This window comes from Pseudorca crassidens, chromosome 21 (genome assembly GCF_039906515.1).
Source record: "Pseudorca crassidens isolate mPseCra1 chromosome 21, mPseCra1.hap1, whole genome shotgun sequence".
NCBI classification, from domain to species: Eukaryota; Metazoa; Chordata; class Mammalia; order Artiodactyla; family Delphinidae; genus Pseudorca; species Pseudorca crassidens.
In genome coordinates this window covers 21,627,949-21,649,231 of record NC_090316.1, presented here as the reverse complement: position 1 = coordinate 21,649,231, position 21,283 = coordinate 21,627,949, and the positions used below count along the sequence as shown (strand labels likewise).

General features: G+C 38.3%; 1 long non-coding RNA gene across 1 annotated transcript in view; it reads left to right on the top strand.

Moving 5' to 3' along the window:
• LOC137215882 (uncharacterized) overlaps nucleotides 1–19,452 on the top strand; it is a 35,164-nt gene extending 15,712 nt beyond the window's left edge. Inside the window, exons 2-3 of the long non-coding RNA XR_010939470.1 lie at nucleotides 18,132–18,183; nucleotides 19,337–19,452. This is a non-coding gene — a long non-coding RNA (uncharacterized lncRNA). The remainder of the gene's footprint in view (nucleotides 1–18,131; nucleotides 18,184–19,336) is intronic.
• Nucleotides 19,453–21,283: the final 1,831 nt, after the last annotated feature.

Here is a 21,283-nt window from a genome sequence, read left to right as displayed (position 1 = left end):
AATAGCAACCCTTGACCTCTCTGTATTTATATTAACCAATCTGCCATCCTTCCAGGCAGTGCACAGGGTACCAAACTGAAGAACATCAAGACTTCCCCAATGCTTCAGCAAGCAAAGCACTAGGCTTGATCACTATACACAAGTGATCCCACTGGGCTGCCTTTCTCTAGACAACCCACCCAACTTGGTCAGCATTAATTCAAGAATGCATAGTGTAATGGGACTAATGCAGGATGGAAAGGCTGACAAGCCAGATCTAATTCTTAGCTGTGTCTTACAAACTGTGTGGTCATAGGCATAATTCTTAATCACCTAGACCTCAGTTTCCTTACTACCAAAATAAGCATTAATATATGTTATATAGTTTTTGAGAATTATTTTAAAATTCTATGTGGATCTACTTATAAGCTCTAAATAATGTAAAAAGTGAAGAATGGTATTTATGTTACTATTATTCTTATTATGTCTGCAAGGTTAATATAAAAGTACAGCTAGTTATCTCAAAGAGTTATATAGTATTACTGTCTATGCTACAACCAGTTACCCAGTTCTTTCAAGAAATATGCTATGTGAAATAGCTCACTGCCACAAAATAATTCAATTCCTATAAGATTTATAGAAGGTATATTTCTATTTATGAACCTAATTTAAATCCTGCTGTATTTAAATTGTGGTTAACTGTATTCCAGGAAATAGCCACTTTGAAAATAGGTACGTGTTCATTAAGGAAACAAAACTGCATTAATCTCACCATTACTCTTACACTGATTTCTCATCTGTATTCAAAGCTGTGTTCAAAGGAAGTCAACATGGTAAAAATGCACTAGAAAGTGAGAATTGAATAAATTAGGTTCTATGACCCAAACCATGCCTCTAAAAGTGATTAAGGTATCTTGTACTCACAAAATAAACTCTGGGATCAAAAACGAATAGTAAATCACCTGTATTATTAAAGACTGGCATCTAAAGGCTGAATGCTTTCTTCTCGCAAACCAAAAAATGATATTTTCTAATTCTTTCTTTCTTTCTTCCTTCCTTCCTTCCTCCCTCCCTCCCACGCTTTCTTTCTCTTTCTTTCTTTCTTTTTTCCTTCCTTCCTTCCTTTCTTTCTTTTCTTTCTTCCCCCTTCTTTCCTCCCTCCCTCCGTCCCTTCCTCCCTCCCTTCCTTCCTTCCCTTAACAGTTCTCTTTCTTAAAGCTACTTTACTCAACCATTCATTATCTGACTTTATCTATAAAGTCACACTTGACTCCCAGAAGGCCAAGTGCTATCTGCTACAGGAATCTGAGGTTGCACAAGGGATTTCCTCTATGGCAGTGACAGGCAACAGATTGCAGTATACCAACCACTGATTGGTTAAAACATCTGTGGAGAGTAAGTTCATTTACACCACACATCAAACCCCTCCAGTGCGTGAGAAAATGTGAAAGTCGAAGAGTGTCTAAGAATAAAGTATTGCTACAAGTTGGAATTGCCATAAAAAAAAAAAAAAGGATTGTATCAAAGCCTGATCTACTTGACCTTGCCTAGGGCTGCTGATGTCATTAACATCAGATCATAGATTGTTAATCATAGTTAAGCAACATGTTATATAAGAGAAGCTACTTAGTATCTTTGGGCCTTGGTTGCCCTCTCAGTAAAAGTTTCTGAAATCTCTTCCATGTGTATAGCACTCCATATGCCTTATCTTATCTGGTATCCCTCTATCTATTTAGGGTTTGTTAGAGTCAAATATATATGTTGGTATATATTCTTAACTGTCAATTGTCACCAAATATAAGTAGTAAATATTAAGGGTAGTGATGGGGAAAGTTTACCAGCTATTAAAATATTAATGAAAGGAACAGGTTTTTTTTCTACTTTGGCCTAACTAAAATATAAAGAACTAGTATAGTGTCTACAACAGAATAGATACTGGATAAATATTTGTAAAATCAATTAATGTATTTATTAACTAGAAAATAATGCCTGGTCAAAATATTTCAATAGTAATTAAGAATGGCACTCATCAATGTTTTTATGATACAACAGGTTAGTTCATATTGTGGCAAATGCTTTTCAACAATGAGTCCACAGACACTATTACCTATACTTATAGCCACAGGAAAAATCTCTGACACCTTTAAAATATTCCCTGGAGTCAATTGTAGAAATAGTCATACGCTCACCTTACATAAGGTTCAATATATAGCCTCCACAGTGGTGTAATATCAGGCATTGAAGAACTCTGAATCATTTTCTTTTCCTGTCCCCTGTATCTCTGCAACCTGCAAGTTAAATATTTCAATTACTTGTAGTAAAGGCGAAGCCTTTGATTCTACAGTCAAAAAAATAGTTTAAGATATTACTAATAGAAGTACCATCGAATTAATTCTATAAGTCACAAGTTACTAAAACAAGGGTATTTATTAAATTATAATATGGGAAATAAATTCTGCCTCAGATTAGAAAATTAGCAAATAAATTTCTATTAATAGAGATTTTCAAAGCCATAAGGCATATATAAAAAGAGTATGCTTTTTACTTCTCAAGTTGCAAATAGCAAAATATGCTGGAAAATATTTTACCAGTAGAGAAAAACAAGAAATGAGCACATAATTTTATTAAGCAAATGCAGCTTTCAGAGATGTATTCAGCAAATATTAGGAAGGGGCCCACAAAGGCAAGAGTGACGACGAGGAGGAGACAAGTTGTCGCATCAAGAATTCCCAAAATGGGGCTTCCCTGGTGGCGCAGTGGTTGAGAGTCCGCTTGCCGATGCAGGGAACACGGGTTCGTGCCCCGGTCCGGGAAGATCCCACATGCCGCGGAGCGGCTGGGCCCGTGAGCCATGGCCGCTGAGCCTTTGCGTCCGAAGCCTGTGCTCCGCAACGGGAGAGGCCAAAACAGTGAGAGGCCCGCGTACCGCAAAAAAAAAAAAAAAAAAAAAGAATTACCTTCCTAGGTTCTTTCTATGAGGTCTCATTAATATTCACAAAAACCAAGGCCCAGAAATGTTAAGCACCTTTTATGCAAGTCCATTCAACTAAAGATTGGAAGAACTAGGTTTTCGTAAGACAAAGCCCAAAGTCATTCAGTCAAGCCACCCTCTTTCTCTCATCCTTGATGAGAATTGAGGGATTTGGCTTTGTTTTGCTTTGTCTTATCTTAGTTTGGGGATTAACAGAAACACCAAGAACACAGTAAGCTTCTTCTCTTGCTATTTTTGCTATTTTAAATAATATAATTTTTCTGGTTATTAAAAACCTATACTAGAAAAATAAGGAAAATAGTGCAACAGAAAGAAAAATGACTGGGAATGCCACTATGCAGATATAATCAATATGAACATTTCAGTACCTGTTCTCCTCTTTTTATGTATATGTATATGTGTATGTATATTTGTTATATATGTTATATATGTTATATATATGTTATATATGTTATATGTTATATATTTGTTTGTTTATATGTGTTAAATGTTGTGACCTTTTACTTACATTTTCCTTTGCGATTATAGTTTTTAAAAACAGGATTTCTAATGGAGGCCTTACTTCTACTTTTTTGTTATACTACCATTTCTTTAACCATTTCCCTTTTTTTCGGCCTTCACTTTGTTTCAAACTGCATTTACATTACTTCTCTTGCCTTCATTTTTCAAAGTTATTTCCTCACCTAGAAGTCAGCAACTGTGCTATTTAATCCATGAAAATGTCAATATTTTTGAAGAAAATTCTCTTGCAAAAAATTTAAAGAAAAGGTGGAAAATGTTTGTTATTTCTCACAACTCATTAGTTGTGAGTTTGATGAAAAGGCACACACACACACACACATATATATATATATATTTTAACATCTTTATTGGAGTATAATTGCTTTACAATGGTGTGTTAGTTTCTGCTTTATAACAAACTGAATCAGTTATACATATACGTATGTTCCCGTATCTCTTCCCTCTTGCATCTCCCTCCCTCCCACCCTCCCTATCCCACACCTCTAGGTGGTCACAAACCACCCAGCTGATCTCCCTGTGCTATGTGGCTACTTCCCACTAGCTATCTATTTTACGTTTGGTAGTGTATATATGTCCATGCCACTCTCTCACTTTGTCACAGTTTACCCTTCCCCCTGCCCATATTCTCAAGTCCATTCTCTAGTAGGTCTGTGTCTTTATTCCCATCTTACCCCTAAGTTCTTCATGACTTTTTTTTTTTCCCTTACATTCCATATATATGTGTTAGCATACAGTATTTGTTTTTCTCTTTCTGACTCACTTCACTCTGTATGACAGACTCTAGGTTCATCCAGCTCACTACAAATAACTCAATTTCCTTTATTTTTATGGCTGAGTAATATTCCATTGTATATATGTGCCACAACTTCTTTATCCATTCATCTGTCGATGGACACTTAAGTTGCTTCCACGTCCTGGCTATTGTAAATAGAGCTGCAATGAACATTATGGTACATGACTCTTTTTGAATGATGGTTTTCTCAGGGTATATGTTCAGTAGTGGGATTGCTGGGTAGTATGGTAGTTCTATTTTTAGTTTTTTAAGGAACCTTCACACTGTTCTCCATAGTGGCTGTATCCATTTACATTCCCACCAACAGTGCAAGAGGGTTCCCTTTTCTCCACACCCTCTCCAGCATTTATTGTTTGTAGATTTTTTTATGATGGCCATTCTGACTGGTGTGAAGTGATACCTCATTGTAATTTTGATTTGCATTTCTCTAATGATTAGTGATGTTGAGCATCCTTTCGTGTGTTTGTTGGCAATCTGTATATCTTCTCTGGAGAAATGTTGATTTAGGTCTTCTGCCCATTTGGGGATTGGGTTGTTTGTTTTTTTGATATTGAGCTGCATGAGCTGCTTGTATATTTTGGAGATTAATCCTTTGTCAGTTGCTTCATTTGCAAATATTTTCTCCCGTTCTGAGGGTTGACTTTTTGTCCTGTTTATGGTTTCCTTTGCTGTGCAAAAGCTTTTAAGTTTCATTGGGTCCCATTTGTTTATTTTTGTGTTTATTTCCATTTCTCTAGGAGGTGGGTCAGGAAGGATCTTGCTGTGATTTATGTCATAGAGTGCTCTGCCTATGTTCTCCTCTAAGAGTTTTATAGTGTCTGGCCTTACATTTAGGTCTTTAACCCATTTTGAGTTTATTTTTCTGTATGGTGTTAACAGAGTGATCTAATTTTATTCTTTTACATGTAGCTGTCCAGATTTCCCAGCACCACTTATTGAAGAGACTATCTTTTCTCCATTGTATATCCTTGCCTCTTTTGTCATAGATTAGTTGACCATATGTGCGTGGGTTTATCTCTAGGCTTTCTATCCTGTTCAATTGATCTATATTGCTGTTTTTGTGCCAGTACCATATACTATCTTGATTACTGCAGTATAGTCTGAAGTCCGGGAGCCTGATTCCTCCAGCTCCATTTTTCTTTGTCAAGATTGCTTTGGCTATTCAAGGTCTTTTGTGTTTCCATACAAAATGTGCAATTTTTTGTTCTAGTTCTGTGAAAAATGTCATTGGTAGTTTGATAGGGATTGCACTGAATCTGTAGATTGCTTTGGGTAGTAGAGTCATTTTCACAATGTTGATTCTTCCAATCCAAGAACATGGAATATCTTTCCATCTGTTTGTATCATCTGTAATTTCTTTCATCAGTGTCTTATAGTTCTCTGCATACAGGTCTTTTGTCTCTTTAGGTAGGTTTAATCCTGGGTATTTTATTTTTTGTGTTGCAGTGGTAAATGAGAGTGTTTCCTTAATTTCTCTTTCAGATTTTTCAACATTAGTGTATAAGAATGCAAGAGATTTCTGTGTGTTAATTTTGTATCCTGCTACTTTACCAAATTCCTTGATTAGCTCTAGTAGTTTTCTGGTAGCATCTTTAGGATTCTCTATGTATAGTATCATGTCATCTGCAAACAGTGACAGCATTACTTCTTCTTTTCCAATTTGTGTTTCTTATATTTCTTTCTTCTCTGATTACCACAGCTAGGACTTCCAAAACTATTTTGAATAATGGTGGTGAGAATAGACAACCTTGTCTTGTTCCAGATCTTAGAGGAAATGGTTTTAGTTTTTCAACATTGAGAACGATGTTGGCTGTGGGTTTGTCATATATGGCCTTTATTATGTTGAGGTAAGTTCCCTCTATGTCTACTTTCTGGAATGTTTTTATCATAAATGGATGTTGAATTTTGTTGAAAGCTTTTCTGCATCTATTGAGATGATCATATGGTTTTTCTCCTTCAATTTGTTAATATGGTTTCTCACGATGATTGATTTGCGTATACTGAAGAATCCTTGCATTCCTGGAATAAACTCCACTTGATTATGATGTATGATCCTTTTAATGTGTTGTTGGATTCTCTTTGCTAGTGTTTTGTTGAGGATTTTTGCATCTATGTTCATCAGTGATATTGGCCTGTAGTTTTCTTTCTTTGTGACATCCTTGTCTAGTTTTGGTATCATGGTGTTGGTCGCCTCATAGAATGAGTTGGGTAGTGTTCCTCCCTCTGCTATATTTTGGAAGTGTTTGAGAAGTATAGGTGTTAGCTCTTCTCTAAATGTTTGATAGAATTCACCTGTGAAGCCATTTGGTCCTGGGCTTTTGTTTGTTGGAAGATTTTTAGTCACAGTCTCAATTTCAGTGCTTGTGATTGCTCTGTTTACATTTTGTATTTCTTCCTGGTTCAGTCTTGGAAGGTTGTGCTAGTTCTAAGAATTTGTCCCTTTCTTCCAGGTTGTCCATTTTATGGGCATAGAGTTGCTTGTAGTAATCTCTCATGATCCTTTGTATTTCTGCAGTGTCGGTTGTTACTTCTCCTTTTTCATTTCTAATTCTATTGATTTGAGTCCTCTCCCTTTTTTTCTTGATGAGTCTGGCTAATGGTTTATCAATTTTGTTTCTCTTCTCAAAGACCCAGCTTTTAGTTTTATTGATCTTTGCTATCATTTCCTTCATTTCTTTTTCATTTATTTCTGATCTGATCTTTATGATTTCTTTCCTTCTGCTAACTTTTGGTTTTTTTGTTTTTCTTTCTCTAATTGCTTTAGGTATAAGGTTAGGTTGTTTATTTGAGATGTTTCTTGTTTCTTGAGGTAGGATTCTATTGCTATAAACTTCCCTCTTAGAACTGCTTTTGCTGCATCCCATAGGTTTTGGGTGGTGGTGTTTTCATTGTCATTTGTTTCTAGGTATTTTTTGATTTCCTCCTTGATTTCTTCAGTGATCTCTTGGTTATTTAGTAGTGTATTGTTTAGCCTCCATGTGTTTTTATTTTTCACAGATTTTTTTCCTTTAATTGATATCCAGTCTTATAGCGTTGTGATCAGCAAAGATACTTGACACGATTTCAATTTTCTTAAATTTACCAAGGCTTGATTTGTGACCCAAGATATGATCTATCCTGGAGAATGTTCCATGAGCACTTGAAAGTGTATTCTGTTGTTTTTGGATGGAATGTCCTATAGATATCAATTAAGTCCATCTTGTTAAATGTATCATTTAAAGCTTGTGTTTCCTTTTTTATTTTCATTTTGGATGATCTGTCCATTGGTGAAAGTGGTTGTTAAAGTCCCCTACTATGATTGTGTTACTGTCAATTTCCCCTTTTATGGCTGTTAGCAGTTGCCTTATGTGTTGAGGTGCTCCTATGTTGGGTGCATAAATATTTACAATTGTTATATCTTCTTGGATTGATCCCTTGATCATTATGTAGTGTCCTTCTTTGTCTCTTGTAATAGTCTTTATTTTAAAGTCTATTTTGTCTGATATGAGAATTGCTACTCCAGCTTTCTTTTGATTTCCATTTGCATGGAATATCTTTTTCCATCCCCTCACTTTCAGTCTGTATGTGTCCCTGGGTCTGAGGTGGGTCTCTTGTAGACAGCATATATACAGGTCTTGTTTTTGTATCCATTCAACCAGTCTATGTCTTTTGGTTGGAGCATTTAATTCATTTACATTTAAGGTAGTTATCAATATGTATGTTCCTATTACCATTTTCTTAATTGTTTTGGATTTGTTATTGTAGGTCTCTTCCTTCTCCTGTGTTTCCCACCTAGAGAACTTCCATTAGCATTTGCTGTAAAGCTGGTTTGCTGGTGCTGAATTCTCTTAGCTTTTGCTTGTGTGTAAAAGTTTCAATTTATCTGTCAAATCTGAATGAGATCCTTGCTGGTTAGAGTAATCTTGGTTGTAGGTTTTCCCCTTTCATCACTTTAAATATGTCCTGCCACACCCTTCTGGCTTGCAGAGTTTCTGCTGAAAGATCAGCTGTTTACCTTATGGGGATTCCCTTGTATGTTATTTGTTACTTTTCCCTTTCTTCTTCTAATATTCTTTGTATTTAATTTTTGATAGTTTGATTAATATGTGTCTTGGTGTGGTTCTCCTTGGATTTATCCTATATGGTACTCTCTGTGCTTCCTGGACTTGATTGACTATTTCCTTTCCCATATTAGTGACGTTTTCAACTATAATCTCTTCAAATATTTTCTCAGCCCCTTTCTTTTTCTCTTTTTCTTCTGGGACCCCTATAATTCAAATGTTGGTGCGTTTAATGTTGTCCCAGAGGTCTCTGAGACTGTCCTCAATTCTCTTCATTCTTTTTTCTTTATTCTGCTCTGTGATAGTTATTTCCACTATTTTATATTCCTGGTCACTTATCTATTCTTCTGCCTCAGTTATTCTGCTATTGATTCCTTCTAGAGAATTTTTAGTTTCATTTATTTTGTTGTTCATCATTGTTTGTTTGCTCTTTAGTTCTTCTAGGTCCTTGTTAAACCTTTGTTGTATTTTGTCCATTCCATTTCCAAGATTCTGGATCACCTTTACTACCTTTACTCTGAATTCTTTTTCAGGTAAACTGCCTATTTTCTCTTCATTTGTTTTGTCTGGTAGGTTTTTACGTTGCTCCTTCATCTGATGTGTATTTCTCTGTCTTCTCATTTTGCTTAACGTACTATGTTTGGAGTCTCCTTTTCACAGGCTGCATGTTCATAGTTCCCATTGTTTTCAGTGTCTGCCCCAAGTGGGTAAGGTTGGTTCAGTGGGTTGTGTAGGCTTCCTGGTGGAGGGGACTGGTGCTGTGTTCTGGTGGATGAGGCTGGATCTTGTGTTCTGGTGGGCAGGACCACATCCGGTGGTGTGTTTTGGAGTGTCTGTGACCTTATTATGATTTTAGGCAGCCTCTCTGCTAATGGGTGGGGTTGTGTTCCTGTCTTGCTAGCTGTTTGGCATAGGGTGTCCAGCACTGTAGCTTGCTGGTCGTAGAGTGGAGCTGGGTCTTAGCATTGAGATGGAGGTCTCTGGGAGTGCTCTCGCCAATTGATATTATGTGGGGCCAGGAGGTCTCTGGTGGACAAATGTCCTGAACTTGCCTCTTCCACCTCAGAGTCTGAGGCCTGACAGCTGGCCGGAACACCAAGAACCAGTCAGTCACATGGCTCAGAAGAAAAGGTGAAAAAAAAAAAGAAAGAAAGGAAAAGAAGGGCTTCCCTGGTGGCGCAGTGGTTAAGGATCCACCTGCCAATGCAGGGGACACGGGTTCAAACCCTGGTCTGGGATGATCCCAGATGCCACGGAGCAGCTAAACCCATGTGCCACAACTACTGTGCCTGCGCTCTAGAGCCTGCGAGCTACAACTACTGAAGCCTGTGTGACTAGAGTCTGTGCTCCAGAACAAGAGAAGCCACCGCAACGAGAAGCCAGCGCACTGCAGAGTAGCCCCTGCTCTCTGCAAGTAGAGAAAGCCCACATGCAGCAATGAAGACCCAACACAGCCAAAAATAATAATAAATAAATAAATAAAATTAAAGAAAATATATTGTTAAATTAAAAAAAATAAAAAGGTAATAAAAAAAATAAAGGAAAGCAGAGAGCAACCAAACCAATAAACAAATCCACCAATGATAACAAGTGCTAAAAGCTATACTAAAAAAAAAAAAAAAAGGACAGACAGAACCCTAGGACAAATGGTAAAAGCAAACCTACACAGAAAAAATTACACAAAGAAGCATACGTATATGCACTCACACAAAGAGAAAAAGGAAAATAATATATATATATATAAAAATAAGTAAAGGAAGAGAGAAACCAAATCAATAAACAAATCTACCAATGATAATAAGCTCTAAATACTGAACAGAGATAAACATACAACCAGAAACAAATAAGATGCAGAAAGCAAACCCCAAGTCTACAGTTGCTCCCAAAGTCCACCGCCTCAATTTTGGGATGATTCGTTGTCTATTCAGGTATTCCACAGATTCAAGGTACATCACGTTAATTGTGGAGAGTTAATCCACTGCTCCCGAGGCTGCTGGGAGAGATTTCTCTTTCTCTTCTTTGTTCGCACAGCTCCTAGTATTCAGCTTTGGATCTGGCCCTGCCTCTGTGTGTAGGTCGCCTGAGGGTGTCTGTTCCCCCACCCAGACAGGTTGGGGTTAAAGTAGCTGCTGCTTAGGGGGTTCTGGCTCACTCAGGCCAGGGGGAGCGAGAGGTACAGAATGCGGGGTGAGCCTGCGGTGGAAGAGGCTGGTGTGGCGTTGCACCAGCCTGAGGGGCACCGTGCGTTCTCCCGGGGGAGTTGTCCCTGGATCACGGGACCCTGGCATTGGCGGGCTGCACAGGCTCCTGGGAGGCAGGGGGTGTATGTGGATAGTGATCTGTGCTTGCACGCAGGCTTCTTGGTGGCAGCAGCAGCAGCCTTAGTGTTTCATGCCCGTCTCTGGGGTCCGTGCTGATAGCTGTGGCTCGCGCCCAACTCTGGAGCTCGTTTAGGTGGTGCTCTGAATCCCCTCTCCTGGTGCAACCCAAAACAATGGTCTCTTGCCTCTTAGGCAGTTCCAGACTTTTTCTGGACTCCCTCCTGGCTAGCCGTGGTGCACTAGCCCCTTCACGCTGTGTTCACGCAGCCAACCCCAGTCCTCTCCCTGGGCTCTGACCTCCAAAGCCTGAGCCTCAGCTCCCAGCCCCTGCCCACCCCAGCGGGTAAGCAGACAAGCCTCTCGGGCTGGCGAGTGCTGGTCGGCACCGATCCTCTGTGTGGGAATCTCTCCGCTTTGCCCTCTGCACCCCTGTCGCTGCGATTTCCTCCATGGATCTGAAGCTTCCCCCTTCCACCCCTCATCTCTGCCCACGAAAGGGCTTCCTAGTGTGTGGAAACTCTTCCTCCTTCACGGCTCCCTCCCACTGGTGCAGGTCCTGTCCCTATTCTTTTTTTTTTTTTTTTTTTTTGCGGTACCCGGGCCTCTCACTGTTGTGGCCTCTCCCGTTGCGGAGCACAGGCTCCGGATGTGCAGGCTCAGCGGCCATGGCTCACGGGCCCAGCCACTCCGCGGCATGTGGGATCTTCCCAGACCAGGGCACGAACCCGTGTCCCCTGCATCGGCAGGTGGACTCTCAACCACTGCGCCACCAAGGAAGCCCCGTCCCTATTCTTTTGTCTCTGTTTTTTCATCTTTCTTTTCCCCTACCCGGGTATGTGGGGAGTTTCTTGCCTTTTGGGAAGTCTGAGGTCTTCTGCCAGGGTTCAGTAGGTGTTCTGTAGGAGTTGTTCCACGTGTAGATGTATTTCTGATGTATCTGTGGGGAGGAAGGTGATCTCCACGTCTTACTCCTCCATCATCTTGAAGGTCCCTCCGCACTTATATACTTTTTAATCTCAGATACAACCAGACAAGTTTTTCCAGCTCAGAATGTGTTGTTAACATTTCTTTTGTAATGCCTTTCATTGTTTTCTTTGGATTTCCTTTTATACACTTTCACGTGAGTTAGCTAAACAAAATAACCACACACTGAGATGATAGGTTGTAAAAGCCACTCAAAAAATTACTTGTAAAAAGTGCTATACAGGTTTGGCATGTCTGACATCCAAAGAGTAATCAAGCTAAACGCTGGGGCTTTAAATGGTACATGATAGTATATTGTCCAAACATTTACAGTCATCAAAAACATCCTTGTGATTTTGAAATGTACAGCAAACAATTTCACTGGCCTTGAGTGCCTTAACGTAAATTAGTCTCTTTCTTAAGCAAAAAAAACCCCACAAAAAACAAGAGGATAATCAAGAGGATTTCATTATTTTTATCATGGGAGAGGGAAACAATAGGACCCAAATCAGTGAGACCATTTTAAAAAATATATAAAGATATATTTGGCAGATGATAGTACTGTGCTAACAAAAATAAAGGGGAGGGGAGAAAATTCAAGTATAATGAATGGTAGCTTTATGAAAGGATTAGACAGAAACTGCAATTCATTTTAGGTCCTTATGGTTAAAACATCTCTCAAGTTTCCATTTTTGACCCCAGTACACACCCTAGACATGAAGAAAAGAAACTAGAACTAATTGAAGAAGGTGGAGTTGAGAGTACAAGAGTTTGAACAGGTTATGAAATAAAAGGCACAACTAATCAAATATTGATGCATCTTTGGCATCAATGTCATTTTATGAACACTGGAAGTCAAAGAAGAAAAAAGGTCACGAGACCTTCAAAGTCACTCAAATACTCCATCTCATTTGGAAATTTTAAAAGCATAGATCCTTAAAAAAAAAACTATCGTTTAAAAATTAGAGGCCTCATACCTAAATGAACACTAAGGAGCAATACAAGCTGAGTGACCAATGTGACACCCTATTTCATATTTTGCTTTGAGGGTTCAGAATGCCAAGAAAGTTGGCAAGAAACAGCTTAAAAATCTGCCCTGTTCCAGAGATCCACACTGGCAAAGGAAAGATTTCCAAGGCCAGATTTGGAGAATTTGATATCTAAAGAACAACTGCAATATGTGTTCCTTTGTTTGGGCTTTTCTAGAATTTCTTTTACTCCTGGGACTTTTTTTTTATATCAAATTACTGGTTGTTCTTACATCCTTTGCAAATCAGATATATGATTTTCTTCCTTCCTTCCTTCTCCCTTCTTCCCACATCTCTTCTCTTCTTTTTTTCTTCTCTCCTGTGGTGGTCTTCTTCTCCTTCTTCCCCCAGCCCTTCCTCTTCTCATCTCCTTCTCCTTCTTCCTCTTCCTCTTTCTCTTTTCTACTTTTCCTTCTCCACTTCCTCCTCCTTCTATTTCTCCCTTTCTTTCTTTGCTTGAAAACAAAATCATACTGGAATTGTCCATATTGTTGTGGAAAGGTCATGTTAATGGTAAGATATTGGCTGATAGTTGTCAATTCTGACAAGATCCTTTAGGGTGGGCTTGAAATTGGGTTTGTGACTGTAGCACTCCAACTTAAGAAAGCACAAATAAAAGGGTTTCTTTCTGGGTGAGATTATAGGTGAGAGCAGTGCATCTACAGTTCCAGATCATGCCATTCAGATTCTTCTGGAAAGGAACAGACGTGATGAACAGGAGGATTTACAAACACTAGTATTGGAAGTTTGCCTATTTTTCCTTTGCTAGTGGCTTTATTTCCAATGTAAAATCACCATGAACAGTTAGGAAATATTTTATGCAAATAGCATTCAAGATGAAACATTGTTTTTATTATGTAACTTCTGAATTCATTAAAGAAAAATGCAAATTGATTGCAAATGAAGCTGCCAATTAAACTTAGAAAATATTTTTTAAATATTCTCTTGGTGACAGAAGCATTGTTTTTTTCTATTTAACCAGATTCTAAACATGATAGAGGCCAACTTATAGAGAAGCATTAGGAAATAGTATATAGGAAAGACATAGAAGGTAAAGTTAAGGGTCTTAAAATCAATCTGTTTCTTTCAGGGATCAGTGATTTCCTTAATTCATAAGTTGGAAAGAAAAGTATATTTACAGTGAGCTACCACTGTTACCAGTATTTTGTGTAGAATGACAATATTACATGTTTTAAATTCAGAATATGAAACAAAACTATGACGTTCACAATAAAAATCAAATCACGTATTCATAATTTAGCTGGATTTTTATCTTTCGAAATTTACTAAAATATCTCTTCATCTAGATGCAGGTGTCACTCATTTTCAAGTTTTTCCAGGATTGACCCCTTTGGCTTTTTAATCCTAGGTCAACAGTGGAAATGTTAGCACAAGAAACGTTAATACTGATTTTCTCACCTTAGACTAACAAGATTTCTGGATTGCATTGGCAAACAATTCAATAGAAATTTAGAAAGGATATTTTAAGAGCAGGAAATCCCTTGTCAGGGAGAAAAAAACTACAGGCAGACAATTCTCATGTCCAATGACTTCTACATTAAAAACAAATGTTTCATACTATTGAAATCATTTCATTACCCAGCTCATTCCTCTTATCTGGAGGTAATTTTTTACAGATTCCAGCCTACTTTGCAGACACAAATTTCCAGCCACTCTCCTTCATGCCCCAAGAGGCCATTTCATAAGCAAGCTAACATCAATTCAAATGAGATTCGTTTTTTCCATCACTTTACACCCTAGAAAACTGATACAGACTTCCCCAGATGAAGTTTAATACAGAACACAGCTTTATGAAGTGTGGAACCTCATTTCAAATGTACACATAATATATCGATATAGACTTTGGGAACATTTTCAAAGAATACAAATGTGCTGGGTCCAAGGCTTAAATGGTCATTTTCACTGAAATAAAGTTCATAAAAGATTTCAGAAGTCCAGAAAACTTTAACATTTAGTGCCTTTTTCTTGAGATGTCCCAGAATATTCTAATTTAGTAATTAAATCGTATATCCAGCATGTAAATGTGTAGTAGAAGCAATTCATTATATTAAACAAATTTGACAATTGAGGACCTGATTATGAATTTCAAAGCCTGAACACTTAGAGAAAAGATGCATGAGTAAAAACCATGATGACAATAAATAATATATAATACTCTATGAACAATAAAGTGTCCTCCAAACTGAAGAACATGATTAGTCTCAGTGAAGAGCAATGCCTTCAGGGATGTGGTCACTCAAATTCTGCATCCTGTCTGAGAAACTTCACTAAGGGATGTGATTTAATAAGTGGAATTGTCTCATACATTATATATTTCTTAAAAGTTTGGAGATACACCCTCAATCACTCCCAACCTTCCATATGGGTATGATATCTGTTATCATAGCCTTCCTACATAAATTAATATTTTATCCTGAGTAATGAGCTCCATAACTGAACTAGACTATGCAAAAATAATACATCTTTTTAACTTAGCCCTAAACTGCTTTTTCTGTTTGAAGGTTTCTCACACTTCAAGGTATCCATCCCACCTCATTCATTGACAAAGTGTTTATTGGGTGTTTATTTTATGCTAGGGGTTGAGACACAAAACTGAAAAGAAAATTACTTTGCCCTTCAGAAGCTAACAATTAAGAAATCCAGAATTAGGTTTAAAAAATGGGGGGGGGGAGAATTTTCAACCCTCCATCCATACCTTCTATAATATGTTTATTTTACTTATGTCAACCATAATCATTTCATGTTGATTTATAAACATGATTCCTTTTCACAGAGACAAGTCTAAGAAGAAAACACCATCTATGATTTTACTACTCAGAGAATCTCTGTGAATGCTTTGTGTATTCTCTCCAGTGTTCCCTCCCCACCATCACCATGATGTTTATAAGTTATCTAGTCACAGGGTCAAGAAGATATGAACATGCTTAGAATAAGACCATCCTTCTGCCAACTTCCACGGAGAGGGGCCGAAGAGTAACCAAGTCAAAAGTAAATTGACCATCCTTCCACTGACCTCCAGGTCTTTATTAGTAGAAGTGAAATGGGACACTCAGAGCTGTGCAAACTCCTGGCAAGATCTCATTACCACTGCATGCCTCGGCTCCATCATGACTAATTCTCATTGTGCCCTGTACCCCTATTTATTTCAGACAGACAAGAAACCCAGCCCTTCCTATTTTTCTTCTAGTACCCCAGCCGCTAATCTGTTTCTGGACATCTTCTCTCTCTGCCTGGAATTTATACCCTTAACTTATTCTTAACTTATACTTTCCCATCTCTTTAAATTTGTGACTCCAGAAACTCATTCAGTCTCTCATTCATTCTCTATATCCTTAATATGTTATAGAAGTAACTTCCTTTACTTTTTGCTCTGAAGACACTGCTTCCTAGGCAACCTTCTTGGAACTGAAAAATGTGTCTTCCTTAACCTCATTGTTGCTTCTGAATCTTTCTCCTTCCCTTCTCCCTGTAAACACTGATATTTGAATCTCATGTGATTGGACTAAACGAGCCAGTACACCTCTAAAACTTGAGTCACCTCCCCTTATTCTGAAGGAGGGTAGGTATTCCCTTGACCTCCAGTTCACAACATGCTCCTGGTTTTCCCTCTAATTCAATGGCCACTTCTCAGCCTCCTTTGCTGATCTGCCCCAGTTGTTATCTCCAAACTTTGGAGGTCCTTGGGGCTTAGCCCTTGGATCCAGGTCTAATCGTAATAACCTCCCAAAGATCCTTCTCAAATGTTTCCATCTAAATTAAAAGTGATTCCATCTTTTCTGTTGCTCAAGCAAAATCCAAGTCATCTTGTAGCTGTCATTGACTTCTCTATTTTGTTTTCCTGCTCATCCCATTCATCAACAAGTCTACCTCCTGAATACTGCATTCCATCTCTAAGATATACCATTTTTCACATTTTAAAATTCTCTGAAATTTGCACATGACATAAAACAAATGGCAGGTCATATTTTAATTGGCAGTTCTAATTTAGAACCTAAATTATGTCATTTCTTTCTTGGTTAAAATTTATATTAAAGCATGCTTCTACCCTGCCTAAAACCGTCCAGTGGGTTCTATTTTGTGCTAGATAAAACACAAAGTCATTACAATAACTAAAAAGGGTCTATAATTTTGGATGCCCTTACTTCTCTAAATTAATTTTCCCCTTGCTCAGTCTGTTCAGCCCTCTTGGCCTCTGGGCACTCCCGTCTCAGGTACCTAGCACTTACTGTTACCTCAGTTTGGAATGCTTTTCTTTCAGGTATTACACACGCATCACTCTCTCACTTCCTTCAGACCTTTCAACAAATACCACCTTCTCAAATCAAGCCTTCCCTGCCTGCTGTATTTAAACTGCAACATCCATCCCACCAACATTCCCTATTGCCCTTCCTTGCTGTATTTATCACCATAGCATTTATTACTTTATGACATATTATAAGGGGCAAAACTTTCTTTCTTTCTTTCTTTCTTTCTTTTTACTCTTTCATTCATTTCTATATCCTTAGTGCTAAGTCTGTACCAGGCCCAAATTTGGTGCTCAATAATTAGTTATTGAATGAATGAATATATAACATAGATGTAATTTCTCTTTTACAAAATTAGACCCAAGTAGAGTATATGTCTACTCCTCTTCTTCAGTAGTAATCTGGGCAACATACATGTTCTTGTCTCTGATATAAATTAAACAAGTATTTTCATTTAATGTCTATTAACTTAAACATAACTATTATTAGAGATGGTATTTATTGAGCACTCTTTATATACTAGTCATTATACTAAATGTTTTTATGTATTATTTAATTTTCATTACAAGTCTATGAGTTAGGTAATATTAGCCCTATTTTACAAATTAGGAAATCAATTCTCAGAGAAATTATAATTGTCTTAAGGTCTCCTAATAGTAAAGAGCTACAGAACTAGGATCCAAATTCAAATAGTCTGATTCCAAAGTTCATTATCCTGGGCTTCCCTGGTGGCACAGTGGTTGAGAGTCCGCCTGCCGATGCAGGGGACGTGGGTTCGTGCCCCGGTCTGGGAAGATCCCACATGCCGCGGAGCGGCTACGCCCGTGAGCCATGGCCGCTGAGCCGCCATGGCCGCTGAGCCTCCGCGTCCGGAGCCTGTGTTCCACAACGGGAGAAGCCACAACAGTGAAAGGCCCGCATACCGCAAAAAAACAAAACAAAACAAAAAACAAAGTTCATTATCCTGCCTCTGAAGGCCAAATGTGGAATTTATGGAGGAAATCACACTAGTTGTATTTGCTATACTTACGTAGATTTACATGGCTTTATTGCTTATCACAGGCCTTTTATCCAGAGGCATCCTTGTTCACGGATTCTTTATTTGAGTTCTCTCACCACCAGCCCTGTGATTTCTTTTAAGGAACTATATATGTGTATGTGACATTCACCTTTGTAGAAGAAAAGCTGGGATCCAACATCTTTATGATCTTTTTAAATAGTTTTTTAGGATCCATGTTTGGAATCGAGGATGGGGTGACCTTCCAGAGAAAAGACATGAGGTATGTGGTGGGAGAGAGGAGGATTACTTAACAAAATTAGAGCTATTTTAGGGAGGAGAACGTAGTAAGGGATGCTAGATGGACAACTGCCAATGTACATGTAGGTAAGCGCTCTTTGCTTCTCTGGACTTAGCTTATGTCAAAGAGGAATTGAGGGCTCATTAGTCAGAGATCAGTATGGACCCCTGTTTATTTCATTCAGATGCAGCTTCCAGAAGAAGGGGAAGTTTAAATCTACTTTGCATTTTCATTATCGTTTGAATATTTGGTAGCCTTCAGGGAATAGTGAGGAAACCGAAACAGGAAAAAAATCATAGCAAGAATTTTAGTGTCTGTACTGAAAGCTCTCATCTAGGTTTGGTGCAGCAATGAGAAGTTACTTCCATCAGTGCCCCACTCTTTTCTCAGTACAATTTTCAATTCCTGGTGTATGCAGTTATCTCCTGCTTTTCAAAAGTTTGCTCTATGCCACTTTGCTTTTATGAAAGACCTACATTAGTACCTATTTTCACTAACCGAAAGAAATCTGAAGAGAATTTTCACTTTTACAAAAAAAAATTGTGAAAAGGGAAAGACTGTTTAGCATTTGCTTTTCAGCAAGTTGTTTCAGAGGCAGTGGGCACTCCAGTATCTAAAGTGGCACTGCCAAGCTCCTTCCCCAGAAACTACACTCAGCATCTTAGCATCAAGCTGCCATTTGAAGTGTCTGTGAGCATTGGTGCTTTATCTCGATTTATTTTGCGCATTCCTTAGCAAGATGTGTCCTAAGGCAGTTGCTTCTTTGCTTTACCACATTTCTGCTTAAGAAAGTTTTCATAGGAACGCTCTACTTTCGGATAGCGGGGGAAAACCTGTATAATGTTGTCCCCTGCCAGGGTCCCTGATGTGCTCATAATAGCAACAGCACAACCCCTCTCTCTGGTCCAGTCTCATCAAGTACCTCACTGCTCAGAGGTTAAGCGTATTTCCAGAAGCCCGTTTAGGCTTCCTCCACTAATTTTCCCACTTTTGGATTCCTCAAAATGCTTTGTGCTATCCTGCTCTATCTGCCACATATTTAGCAGAAATTATTAAGTTTCTACCATGTGTACAATGACCTTTACTAGGAACCAGCAATTCAGAAAGTGTTCACCGCTTTTTTCTCCCTGTCTAGCCCACTAGTCATGCCAACAAAAAACTGAAAAAGAAGAAGGAAGAATTGGAGAGCTCAGCCCAGGGGAACTGTGTGGTACACTGGTTAAGAGGGAGTCTCTGGAACCAAGAGATAAGGTCAAATTGCAGTTCTGCCATTTACCAGGATGGACAGTCATTTACCCACTGGGGCTTTGTGACTAATTCTGTAAAATGGAAATTATAGTAGTACCTGCTCCACAGGGTGGTCAAAAGGATTAAACAAGTTCACACATACAAGCTCTTAGAAGTGAGACGGACCAAACAATTAGTTTTGGATATTATTATTATTATGTCAAAACTGAAAACAATTTCGAAGGTTTTTTTCCTTAAAGTTTACATTATACAGTATGACTCTGTTTCTTATATTATTTTTGTTGGCCTTTCCTAACCTACTGTAGTTTCCATAGGGCTTTTTTGATATATGGCAACTAAAATATATATGATATGCCAGATGTTTAACAGTACTCTAAGATACCTGCTTTGTTTCTAATTATTTATTACACTTTAAAAATACCAGGTATGGTTATCTTGAAATAATTAATAATTAATTAGGGACATCAGATATATGAATAAATTGGATATCTGAAACTAGTTTTTTTTTTTTTTTAGTTTGGTTTATATAGCAGTATTGAAACATAGTTCTAAGTTCTCTGACACACCTCCTATCTACCTCTTATCAAGAAGTGGGTCGATGCTTGATTAACAGAATAGTGTACAATTGATGATGACCCAGACAGCTTCCACTTTCTACTTCTGCGAAAACTCACTCTCAGAACCACCATGCAATAAGAGAAAGTCCAAGTGGCCTGTGGCAAAACATGTGAAGAGAAATAGAGACCCCAGCCCATAGCCCTAACTGACTTTCCAGCTACCAGCCAGCCCAAAGTTGCCAGCTATGTGAGTGCCATACTGGAAATGAATACCCCAGTGCCCAGTCAATATGTTCCAACAGATGATACTTGGAACAAAGACAAACTGTCTCTACCAGCCCTGCCCATACTGCAAATCCATGAATACTATAAATGACTGTTGTAGTTTTGGTACACAAAGTTTTGGGGTGGTTTGCAATTGAGAACTAGAACATATTATAATGTTTTATTCCTACCTAATTAAACCTTTGATATATAATCTTAAAATACTGCAAATTATTGCAAAAAAAAGTAACTTTTTCAATCTCTGCTGAGCCTCTCTACCTCAGTGCTTTCCAACGTAGGATCTATAAAGTGAAAGAGACAAAATAAGGGCACCAAGTCTGATGCAATGCCTAGATAATCCACAGACTGGATAATCAACACTGTGTCATTGAGATATAAATATAATTATCCTGAAAGTCAGCGTGTGAAGAAATAACAGCAGACATTATAGCACTGCACATGCTTCAGAGAGCATACATTTTCTGGTAAGTCTTAGAATCAAAGTTGTGCTCTTCGAGTTGTCAAACTACTTCTTAGAAGCAGTACAATGGATGGTGGTCATTGAAACTCAAGCTATTAACAGGCTAAAATCTTAACTATTACCGGATCACAGAGCTAAAGTTTTGATTCATGTAAAATATACTAAACCATGGTGCATGCCAGCCATCAAGTTGCATGCTTCCCCATGCATCTTTGTTATCTAATTTTCTTAGGGTGTTGTGTCATCTCATAAAATCTTTGCTTGCAGGGAGAAATGTTCTCCTTTCTGTCTTGCATTTTTTCTTGCATAAACATGAAAATATAAGGACAGCATAAATATTTTCCAAACCAAGATTACTATGCTTTGCAATTTGGAAATAAAGTTTTGTTTTGACAGTTACTTGACTATGACAATCATTCTGTTATCCAGGTACATTTGATCATTATTATTATTATTTTTTGGGCGGTACGCGGGCCTCTCACCGTTGTGGCCTCTACCGCTACGGAGCACAGGCTCTGGACGCGCAGGCTCA